We start from the raw sequence: 13,002 nt of genomic DNA, 5'->3' as shown, positions 1-13,002 counted from the left end.
ACCCCACACCATTACTGACCCATTGCCAAACCGGTCATGCTGGAGGATGTTGCAGGCAGCAGAAAGTTCTCCTTGGCATCTCCAGACTCTGTCACGTCTGTCACATGTGCTCAATGGGAACCTGCTTTCATCTGTGAAGAGCACAGGGCGCCAGTGGTGAATTTTCCAATCTTGGTGTTCTCTGGCAAATGCCAAACGTCCTGCTTGGTGTTGGGCTGTAAGCACAACCCCCACCTGTGGGCGTCAGGCCCTCATATAACCCTCATGGAGTCTGTTTCTGATCGTTTGAGTAGACACATGCACATTTGTGGCTTGCTGGAGGTCATTTTGCAGGGCTCTGGCATTGCTCCTCCTGTTCCTCCTTGCACAAAGGCGGAGGTAGCGGTCCTGCTGCTGGGTTGTTGCCCTCCTACGGCCTCCTCCACGTCTCCTGATGTACTGGCCTGTCTCCTGGTAGCGCCTCCATGCTCTGGACACTACGCTGACTGACACAGCAAACTTTCTTGCCACAGCTCGCATTGATGTGCCATCCTGGATGAGCTGCACTACCTGAGCCACTTGTGTGGGTTGTAGGGAGGTCATACAGGCACGTGGAGGCCACACACACTACTGAGCCTCATTTTGACTTGTTTTAAGGTCATTACATCAAAGTTGGATCAGCCTGTAGTGTGTTTTTCCACTTTAATTTTGAGGGTGACTCCAAATCCAGACCTCCATGGGTTAATAAATTTGATTTCCATTGATAATGTGTGTGTGATTTTGTTGTCAGCACATTCAACTATGTAAAGAACAAAGTATTTAATAAGAATATTTCATTCATTCAGATCTAGGATGTGTTATTTTAGTGTTCCCTTTATTTTTTTGAGCAGTGTATATATATATATATATATATCTTAATTTAATTTGCTTAGTATCATGTTGGTTCTGGTATGCACTCTAGTGTATGTTCATCTAATTTTCCAATCATGAAGATTTTCTAAAGACAAAGGCAGGAGTGTTCTATTGAACTGAACACAGACTATCACGCAAATATCATTCAGTACACCATCAGCCAAACTTGCAAGTACTTTCACACGAAACAAAACAACATGAGAAATTACTATGAATTGTGTTTGCAAACATGCCTGGGAATTAGGCAAACTCTTCCCAAAATAGAAGTTTCAAATAGACCGCCTCATCAGCAGCATGATTGCATGGGTTAGTTCCAGTGTTAATTTTGACAAGGATTTTAAATGTAATTTTAGTTTTAGTGACTTACTTAAAATTGTTGTTGGTCTAAAGTCACATTTTTTTCCCCTTTGTTTTAATCAAGATTTAGTCAGAGGATCTCAGTTTTCATTTTAGTGTAATTTTAGTCATAGTTTAAGCATAGCTTTTGCAAACAGTTTAATAATACTGTAATAGATTTTGCTGAAGAACACTTCTAAAATTCCCTTGAAAAGTTAGCATACCTTATATGAATTCTGTATTTATTGAAAATAACTTCCATGCTCACCTGTTTTTGCATACATGGACTGGAATACACTAGGCTATGTACAGGAGTATGTGGCCTGTCTCAGACAAACTTCAACTGCACCAAATCCAGCAGTCTTCTGCCACCTGATACTTATTCCAGTATCATCTGCTGATGTAGCTATGTTTATTTACCCTGTACTTGTCCTATATTGTCGTCAACTGTAAGTTGCTGTTTTCTTGTTTGATTATTTGTTTATGTACTCTGTAATTGGGCGCTGCGGAACCCTTGTGGCGCCATATAAATAAAGGATAATAATAATAATAATAATAACAAAACACAGCTGAGAAATCACAAGTCCATACACCATTAAAAAAAAACACTATTCTGGAAAACACGATTCATAGTAAACTTCCACGTTTGAGTAAGAAAAGTTCTCCCGTGTCCAATCAAACACCAGCGTGTTCAAACGTGGACAAATTTAGTCCAAATTTGCTCCTAAGAAAAGAAGAAGCCAGACAGAAACTCTTGGTGTTGTCCCAACAACTCCAACAACAACAACAACAACACAGATAGAATTGATAGCATGCACTTCAAAAGATGTGATGGAACATTTGGCAGAATAGTGGATGTGGATTTTTTTGTGTTATTCATTGGTGCTGGAGGAGGTTTTGTGTTTGGGCACACGTATGACCTTGCAATATTATGGGCTCTCAATGTTGGCAGTAGTAACTATGTAGTCTGATCGAGTATGTGTAAAACAAAAAATAAATCAATCACTACATACAGAAGATTTAAAATAGTAGTAATTTATTTATACAAAATGTATCAGTAAACTGTGGTGTTCAACCCTTTCTCATAGTATTTACATGAACATTGGTTATTAAGTAACTGTATTAAAAAGGTGTTAACCTCTACATCTATGACATAGTTGTGCAGACATAAAAATTGCAATATAGAGTTTTAGCAAAATAAATATGCTATAAAACACATAAATAACCAAATAAAATATTTAGAAACATCTGATAATGGAATAAAAAAAAGTATACACAATAAAATAAATAACAATAAAATATAGAAAAAGTTCTCACTTTGTGGAGTTATGCAATGTGTTTCTTGGTATGCAGACCATTTCCTCAGGCCATAAATCACTGGGGAAATGGTGCCAATTTCCCAGAGATCTGCGTAGTAGAGAAATCACATGAAAAATGGCACCCAGCACCATTTTTCTGGAGATTTATGCTTACACAGTAGATTCTGGCACAATGTCAGAGTCTACTGACCACATGCACCACAAGTGAGAGGTGGGAGGAGAGCTGAATAGTCCCTGCCTTAGGACATCTACAGTTGGCCTTTGCCTATAAATGTGCAAACTTGTATAGTATGGTGGCATAGGTTCAGTTCTAACATTACCTATGAGTTTGTATGTTCTCCAAAGTCACCTGAGAAAAAGGGACCATAGTGTGTATGTGCAGGGCCGGTGCTACGGTGTTCGGCGCCCCCCTGCAAACTATAAATTTGCACCCTCCCATACTTTACAAATGGACAGGTGTGCCCACAGCACGTGTCAAAAAAGGGGTGTGGTCTCACAAGGAAATGGCATGGGTGACAAAGGAAGTGTGTGGTGGAAAAGCAGAGGGTGACAGCGAGATAATGGGTAACTGGGGAGGCAGTGGGTGATATGGAATCAGTGGGTGACAGCAGAGCCGACCTTAGGCATAGGCAAAAGCCTAGGGCATTTGGTATGCCTAGGGGCACAAGCAGATTCTGATGATTAAAATTATATGCGGCATGCCTATATTCTGTGTGTGACTGCGGCTGTATCTGCATATGAAACACTACATTACAGTGTATTCCTGGAAATCACTGTAACATAGCATTTCGTATACAGATACAGCCACAGTCGCAAACAGAATATAGGCATGCCGCATATCATTTTAATCAGCAGAAGCTGCTTGTGCATCCTAGCCACATGGTAATGCAAATAAGATGCATTTTCATCAAAAAAGGCGCACAACGTTAGCAGAGCTGCCAGCTGACTCACACCAGGCATCTTCTGCTGCATGGCGTATTGAGGCACTATCACATGATATAATGTGAATAAAGTTGCACTACTGTGTGGCGTTATTTGAATTGGGGGTACTATTGTGTGGCCATGGCCCTTCCCAGCAAGAACACATCCCTATTTGGGATGTGCGCCGAATGTGCGCACTGTTCCTACTTAAAATATAGGGGGTAGGAACACCAAAATGAGGACTGCTATAGGTGAGGGGTGATGTTGCTGGGAAAGGGGTGCAGGGTCAGAGGCGGAACTAGTGGTGGTGCTAGGGGGCATCAGACAAAATCTTGCCTAGGGCATCATATAGGTTAGGGCCGGCTCAGGGTGACAGAGGCAATAGAGGCAATAGAGAGGCGGGGGTAACAGGGAGAGGCAGATGGTGACATGGAAGGCAGTTGGTAAGATGGAGGCAGTGGGTGACATGTGGTTTTTATATATTCCTCCCTGCTGTGTCCTTTTTGCCTGCGGCTCCCTGCAATAGCCACGACCCCTCCTATCGTCAGTAGCGCCTACAACCAGCGACGCTGGCCCCCCTCCCCCCCTCAATGGCAGCATCCGCAATCAGCAAGAAACCCTCCCCAAATACCACACACAGCACAGTAAACTCGCTACCCGACTACCCCCACCGTAATCACATGAAAACCCTTCCCACTAATCACCGCTGCTGTTGTTGCTTCTGCTGCTGTGTGAGGGCAGAACGCAGCGCACGCCTATCCTGCCCCTCAATGCCCAGTGAAGTTCGATCTCCGGCGGCGTGTATCTCATATGAGGCTGCCAGCCTGCGAGCTCTGATTGGCTTACGAACCAGCACCTCATTTGAGATTCACGCCGCCACTGTGGCCGGAGACCGGACTTCACTGAGCATTGAGGGACAGGAGAGGCACATGCTGTGCTCTTCTCCCCACACACAGCAACGGCTGCAAAATGGCGGTCGGGACGGCGGTACTGCGTACCGGCTGGCAATTTCTTACCGGTACGCAGTACCGCCCCGTACCGCCATACTTGCAGCACTGCTAATTACTTACTTGAGAATGAAATTCGTGGTGTTATCTCAGAGACCCAGTCATTTATGCAGCAGCTGCAGGGGTTAGAGTTCTGCGCTGACAGGACACACTGGCTGCAGGGACAGAATACAGCAGACGCAGCGGAGAGGTTGCAGGTGACAGGACCCTGGCTGAAGGGGAGAAAGGACTGTGGGGACAGAATACAGCGGCCACAGGGGACAGATTCCTAGGTAAAGCAGGACGGCTGCTGGAACAGGCTAAGAGGCTGTGGGTATGGCTGCAAGGGATATGGGGGAAGAGGACTGCGTGGACAGGACACGGGCTGTGGGGATGGATGCAGGAGGTCCTGCGGAGAAATGCCAACAGCAGCTGGCACTGGGGAGAGGCTGTGAGGGGCAAGACCCATAAGGGAGGTAGCCCCACAGTGCAGACATCCCGACTGCTAGTGAAGTCCCCTCCTGTCACCACAACCTGGGTATGTTGCAAGCAGCAATTAAAAAAATAAATAAAATGCCTGAAAATGACAGGGGAGACATGTGACTGGGTGCCCCCACCCCAGAGTCCGCAACTGCGCATGCGTACACACACACACACACACACACACACACACACACACACACACACACACACACACACACACACACAGTATTAACAACAAACACACATTAACAGCACACACACACACACACACACACACACACTGTACACACATACACACACTTTCTCACATGCTCTTTCCGTCCACTTACCACAGTCTGGCTGGATCTGCGGTAGGTAGCCTGGTCCCGTGTAGCTCCGCCCCCTCATTCCATGTACCTCCACCCCTCCACCCGTGTAGCTCCACACCCTTTATGCTGACCGCTGACACTCTCACTCGGGATGGGAGAGGAGGTTTCAAGCTGCCGGCGCTGCTGCCTGTCCTACAGTGACAGGCACAGCAGCAACAGCAGCAGGAGAGACAGGTGGCGCAGCAGCGGGGATGCAAAGCAGGGAGAGCGCCTCTCCACGCTGGTGCCTCCCTGCCCTGCATCCCTTTGCAGAGCGGGTAGCACCAGGCCTGTGCATGTGTTTGGTAGGGAACTGGGACTATAAGCACCAATGGGACAGATACTGATGGGAATGATTGAATAGCATGTCTCTCCCACTGCTGAATATAAACTGCTTTGAATTCTAGTGGGAGGAAGGCACTATATGGAGTCTATTCATGAAGCAATGGAAAGAGTGGAGAAGTGAGCCAGTGCAGAAGTTGCCCATGCCAACCAATCAGCATTGAAGTAACATTCAAAATTTGCATACTATAAAATGACAAAGAGCAGCTGATTGATTGACATGGGCAACTTCTCCACTGGCTCACTTCTCCACTCTTTCCATTGCTTCATGAATAGACCCCTATATCAATAAGGAATAATTTATAACTATTGTTGAATCATGTACAGATTCATACTTGTAGATGTTACCAAAGACCAGGAAATACACAAGACATTCAGGATACTTCCAGGTGACAATAATCTGCCTCTCTTTCTGCATTAAGGCAAAAACATCTCGGCCATTTAGGGATTATGGGCCTAATTCAGACCACATCGCAGCAGTAAAAATTTTCTCTAATGGGCAAAACCATGTGCAGTGCAGGTGGGACAGATATAACATGTGCAGAGGGAGTTAGATTTGGGTGGGCTGTGTTCAAACTGAAATCTAAATTGCAGTGTAAAAATAAAGCAGCCAGTATTTACCCTGCACAGAAACAAAATAACCCACCCAATTCTAACTCTCTCTGCACGTTATATCTGCCCCACCAGCAGTGCACATGGGTGGTCATTCCGAGTTGTTAGCTCATTGCCGTTTTTCGCAATGGAGCGATTAGGTAGAAAATGCGCATGTGCATGGTACGCAGTGCGCATGCGCTTAGTTATTTAACACAAAACTTAGTAGATTTACACAAGCTCGAGCAACGTTTTTTCAACCCTCGAATGATCGTAGTGTGATTGACAGGAAGTGGGTGTTTCTGGGCGGCAACATGGCGTTTTCAGGGAGTGTGCTTAAAAATGCAGGCATGCCAGGTAAAAACGCAGGAGTGGCTGGAGAAACGGGGGAGTGGCTGGCCGAACGCAGGGCGTGTTTGTGACGTCAAACCAGGAACTAAACGGACCGAGGTGATCGCAATCTAGGAGTAGATCTGGAGCTACTCAGAAACTGCAAAGAATTATATATTAGCAGTTTTGCTAATCTTTCGTTCGCTATTCTGCTAAGCTAAGATACACTCCCAGAGGGCGGCGGCCTAGCGTGTGCAATGCTGCTAAAAGCAGCTAGCGAGCGAACAACTCGGAATGAGGGCCATGGCCCATTAGAGAAAGATTTTGTTGCTGCAATCAGGTCTGAATTAGGCCCCATATTAGGTGATTCAAAATGTTCACAAGGGAAGAATAAGTCACTACTTAATAGCGTATTAGATATTTCACTCTTATGAAAACGTAGAAATCATTGCTGATAAATTACTTAATTCATATTGTTTCTGACATGTTCTCTACAACTGTAGTCATCCAACCGCATTCATATTATAAATTGCCAAAAATATGTTATTCTAAGAGGTGTAAATGTAAAGTTTGTGCATGGCCGAATCCCTAAGCTGGGTATTAGACCCTTATATACTGAGCGGGCCCTGATTGATATTTAATAATGAAAATGGTTCATCTGACTTTAATATCTTACATTTACTTTCGACCATGTATCCATATAAAAAAACAAAAAAACAAACCCATGTTCTTCACCTTAAATCTTCCTAGAAATAGTTTTCATTATACTTTTCATTACACAGAACAGACTTTTAAATGAGCACCCTGGAACATAAAAGATACTTTTCAACTATACAATTCATATTACATTTTCAAAGCTGTGATTTGCTTGGATGTAAGAACGTGTTTACCTACAATTTCGGCTTCTGACTGCATTTCTGGTGACAGTTTTAAGTAATGTTTAAAATACTTTTTTAAAGTATAAAAATGGGTATTTCATTGTTTTGTACAACAGATTATTCATTGATTTAAGTGAATTGTTCACAAGGGTTGGGTTCATGTGACCAGTGGTTGGGAGACCGCTGGTAACCATACTGACGGCGGGATCCCGGATTTTATATGGCCGTCGTGGACAACCACGAGTGGGAATAGTGCTGTTGCTCGGCATGCCGATCGTCGGGCTGTTCACCGTTCGGGATCCCGGCATCGGTATAGTGACATATTGTCACATAACTGCATCCTGTCCACAATAATGGCAACTGCTAACCATAATCAATGGACTGTTTTGGTTCACATTATAGGTTGCTGGGACAATTGGTTAGCCCAGTGGTTCTCAAACTGTGTGCCTAGGCACCCTGGGACACTTACAGGGCTACCTTGGATTGGTGGTCCAGGACCAATTCACATCATTTATCACAATCATAAAATATTTGAACAAACAGAAACAAATCTTGTCCCTCACTACACAATTAAACTTAAGGATGACATATTTATTTCGGAATTGCTCAAAAACAAAATTTTGGCCTAGGGGTGCCATGAAAAAAATTCTGATAATCTGGAGCACAGTGACTCAGAAAAGTTTGAGAACCACTGGGTTAGCCCAGCATTTAATCACATAGACATTACTACAAACATAAACATAATTATAAATATAATACAAAATAAATAAATGTAAGTATAATATATCAGTATACAACTCTTATGAAAAAAACAACAACAACAAAAAAACAAAAAACAAAACTGGATGATTCTGGTCAGGGCACCAAAATTTATTCTCTTTCGATAGCAGCCACCGTCTATATATTCATACGTAGAATTTTAATGGCCGAGTACAGGGAATTTTTCCGTGGGGCTTTCTATATATAGATAGAAAGATATATATACACACACACAAACACAGATATATAGATATATATATACAGGGCCAGATTAAGGGTTGTGGGGGCCCAGGGGCAACAAAGTTGTGGGGGCCCCTACAGGTATGCCAGAGTGCACTCCCGACACACACACACACACACACACACACACACACACACACACACACACACACACACACACACACACACCTCCTCCTTCCATGTACCCCCTACCAACTCTCTCTAGCCTCAATTTCTTCTATCTACCCCCACCATCCTCTATTTACCTCTACAGTCCTCTACCCACCCCCACTTGTACTTACCCCCACAGTCCTCTCTCTACCCCCTCCTGTAATTACCCCCACAGTCCTCTATCTACCTCCACCATCTCCCCCTTCCTCCATAAACCTCCCACAAGGCAGTGTTCGCTGTCTCCTTACTCCTTACTGACCTACAGCTCTGCCTCCATCCCTGGCATCCCGGGTGCTGCTGCTCTGCTCCCGTCCGCAGGTCGCTCTCCTCAACATAAAGTGAGTGACCTGATAGATGGAGAAACTAAACTGACAGGCCGGGAGAGGGTGGAACTCCTGCTCCCAGGATGGCCCTCTGCTTCTTTCTCCTTCCTTCCCCCACGTGCGGTTCAGAGCCTCCCGGAGACCCAGTGCACATACGTGGCCAGGACTCCGCTGGACTGCGTACACACACGACTCACTATACATGGAGGAGCTCTCGGTGGCGGCTGTTAATGGACAGCTGAGCGGCCGGAGACTCCTCCAATTCAAACTGCTGTGTGGGGGCCCTGGGATGACGGCCCCTGTCGCTCCTTCTTTTATCCGGCTCTGTATATGTATGTATATATATATTAGTGATGTGCACCGGAAATTTTTCGGGTTTTGTGTTTTGGTTTTGGATTCGGTTCCGCGGCCGTGTTTTGGATTCGGACGCGTTTTGGCAAAACCTCCCTGAAATTTTTTTTTGTCGGATTCGGGTGTGTTTTGGATTCGGTTGTTTTTTTTACAAAATACCCTCAAAAACAGCTTAAATCATAGAATTTGGGGGTCATTTTGATCCCATAGTATTATTAACCTCAATAACCATAATTTCCACTCATTTTCAGTCTATTCTGAACACCTCACACCTCACAATATTATTTTTAGTCCTAAAATTTGCACCGAGGTCACTGGATGACTAAGCTAAGCGACCCAAGTGGCCGACACAAACACCTGGCCCACCTAGGAGTGGCACTGCAGTGTCAGACAGGATGGCACTTCAAAAAAATAGTCCCCAAACAGCACATGATGCAAAGAAAAAAAGAGGCGCAATGAGGTAGCTGTGTGACTAAGCTAAGCGACCCAAGTGGCCGACACAAACACCTGGCCCATCTAGGAGTGGCACTGCAGTGTCAGAAAGGATGGCACTTCAAAAAAATAGTCCCCAAACAGCACATGATGCAAAGAAAAAAAGAGGCGCAATGAGGTAGCTGTGTGACTAAGCTAAGCGACCCAAGTGGCCGACACAAACACCTGGCCCATCTAGGAGTGGCACTGCAGTGTCAGACAGGATGGCACTTCAAAAAAATAGTCCCCAAACAGCACATGATGCAAAGAAAAAAAGAGGCGCAATGAGGTAGCTGTGTGACTAAGCTAAGCGACCCAAGTGGCCGACACAAACACCTGGCCCATCTAGGAGTGGCACTGCAGTTTTCTAGCGAGAGGATGAGTGCTTCCATCCTCATGTGAAGCTGAACCACTAGCCATGAAAATAGGCCAGGGCCTCAGTCGTTCCTTGCCACTCCGGGTCGTAAATGGCACATTGGCATGTTTACGCTTCTCCTCAGACGCTTTTAATTTTGATTTTTGGGTCATTTTACTGAACTTTTGTTTTTTGGATTTTACATGCTCTCTACTATGACATTGGGCATCGGCCTTGGCAGACGACGTTGATGGCATTTCATCGTCTCGGCCATGACTAGTGGCAGCAGCTTCAGCACGAGGTGGAAGTGGATCTTGATCTTTCCCTATTTTACCCTACACATTTTTGTTCTCCATTTTTTAATGTGTGGAATTATATGCCAGTATCAATAGCAATGGCCTACTACTATATATACTGCGCACAACTGAAATGCACCACAGGTATGGATGGATAGTATACTTGACGACACAGAGGTAGGTACAGCAGTGGCCTACTGTACCGTAATGCTATATATTATATACTGGTGGTCAGCAAACTGTGCAAAACTTAAATGCACCACAGGTATGGATGGATAGTATACTTGACGACACAGAGGTAGGTAGAGCAGTGGCCTACTGTACCGTACTGCTATATATTATATACTGGTGGTCAGCAAACTGTGCAAAACTTAAATGCACCACAGGTATGGATAGATAGTATACTTGACGACACAGAGGTAGGTAGAGCAGTGGCCTACTGTACCGTACTGCTATATATTATATACTGGTGGTCAGCAAACTGTGCAAAACTTAAATGCACCACAGGTATGGATGGATAGTATACTTGACGACACAGAGGTAGGTAGAGCAGTGGCCTACTGTACCGTAATGCTATATATTATATACTGGTGGTCAGCAAACTGTGCAAAACTGAAATGCACCACAGGTATGGATGGATAGTATACTTGACGACACAGAGGTAGGTAGAGCAGTGGCCTACTGTACCGTACTGCTATATATTATATACTGGTGGTTAGCAAACTGTGTAAAACTGAAATGCACCATAGGTATGGATGGATAGTAGCCTTGTCGACACAGAGGTAGGTAGAGCAGTGGCCTTCTGTACCGTACTCCTATATATTATATACTGGTGGTCAGCAAAATTATGCTCTGTACTCCTACTATATACTACACTGCAGCACAGATATGGAGCGTTTTTCAGGCAGACAACGTATACTGGTGGTCACTGGTCAGCAAAACTCTGCACTGTACTCCTCCTATATAATACTGCTGGTCCCCAGTCCCCACAATAAAGCAGTGTGAGCACAGATATGTGCAGCACACTGAGCACAGATATGGAGCATTTTTCAGGCAGACAACGTATACTGGTGGTCACTGGTCAGCAAAACTCTGCACTGTACTCCTCCTATATAATACTGCTGGTCCCCAGTCCCCACAATAAAGCAGTGTGAGCACAGATATATGCAGCACACTGAGCACAGATATGGAGCGTTTTTCAGGCAGACAACGTATAATACTGGTGGTCACTGGTCAGCAAAACTCTGCACTATACTCCTCCTATAATACTGCTGGTCCCCAGAATAAAGATATGCAGCCCCCTGAAACAAAGTGAGTGGACGCCAGCCACGTCCTCTCACTATCATTTCCAATGCACGAGTGAAAACTGGCGGCGACGCGCGGCTCCTTATATAGAATCCGAATCTCGCGAGAATCAGACAGCGGGATGATGACGTTCGGGCGCGCTCGGGTTAACCGAGCCATACGGGAGAATCCGAGTATGCCTCGGACCCGTGTAAAATGGGTGAAGTTCGGGGGGGGGGGGGGGGGGGGTTCGGATTCCGAGGAACTGAACCCGCTCATCTCTAATATATATATATAGATAGATAGATAGATAGATAGATAGATAGATAGATAGATAGATAGATAGATAGATAGAGAGAGAGATATTAGGCCTAATTCAGACCTGATCTCTAATGGGCAAAACCATGTGCAGTGCAGGTGGGGCAGATATAACATGCACAGAGAGAGTTACATTTGAGTGGGTTATTTGGTTTCTGTGCAGGGTAAATACTGGCTGCTTTATTTTTACACTGCATTTTAGATTTCAGTTTGAACACACCCCACCCAAATCTAACTCTCATTGGGGGTCATTGCGACCCAATCGCTCGCTGCAGTTTATCGCAGCGCAGCGATCGGGTCGGAACTGCGCATGCGCCGGTGCTGCAGTGCGCCAGCGCATGCCAGCCGTCGTTGCCTAGTGATCGCCTCTGAGGCAGAGGCGGTCGCTGGGCGGGAGGGGGCTGGACGGCGGCGTTAAGCCACCGTTTAGGGGGTGCGGTCCGGCCAACGCAGGCGTGGCCGTACCGTTGGGGGGGGCAGGCCACGGCGGCTGCGTGACGTCACACACAGCCGCTGCGACCCGGGGTAGCGAAGAAGTTCTCCCGGCCAGCTGCAGGAGCTGCGCTGTCCGGGAATAACTCCTCAGATGCAAAAGCATCGCCGCTGTGTGATGCTTTTGCATTTCTGCGGGGGGGAGGCTCTGACGTGGGGCGGACTAGCCCTGTGCTGGGCATCCCCACACATGTCTGAGTGCCTGATCGTAGCTGTGCTAAATTTAGCACAGCTACGATAAACTCGGAATGACCCCCCATTGCACATGTTATATCTGCCCCATCTGCACTGTAAATGGCTTTGCCCATTAGATAATTTGTTTTGCTGCTGCAATCAGGTCTGCATTAGGCCGATAGATAGATAGATAGATAGATACACACATACAAACACCAGTATATGTGACAAGAGTAAATTACACACACATACATATAAACATATACTGTACACACACACACACACACACACACACACACACACACACACACACACACACACACACACACACACACATACTGTATAAACATATAGGGCCTAATTCT

Source organism: Pseudophryne corroboree, chromosome 3 (genome assembly GCF_028390025.1).
Source record: "Pseudophryne corroboree isolate aPseCor3 chromosome 3, aPseCor3.hap2, whole genome shotgun sequence".
In the NCBI taxonomy this organism is placed as follows: domain Eukaryota; kingdom Metazoa; phylum Chordata; class Amphibia; order Anura; family Myobatrachidae; genus Pseudophryne; species Pseudophryne corroboree.
The sequence above is the reverse complement of the archived record's forward strand: the minus strand, read 5'-3'. Positions refer to the sequence as shown.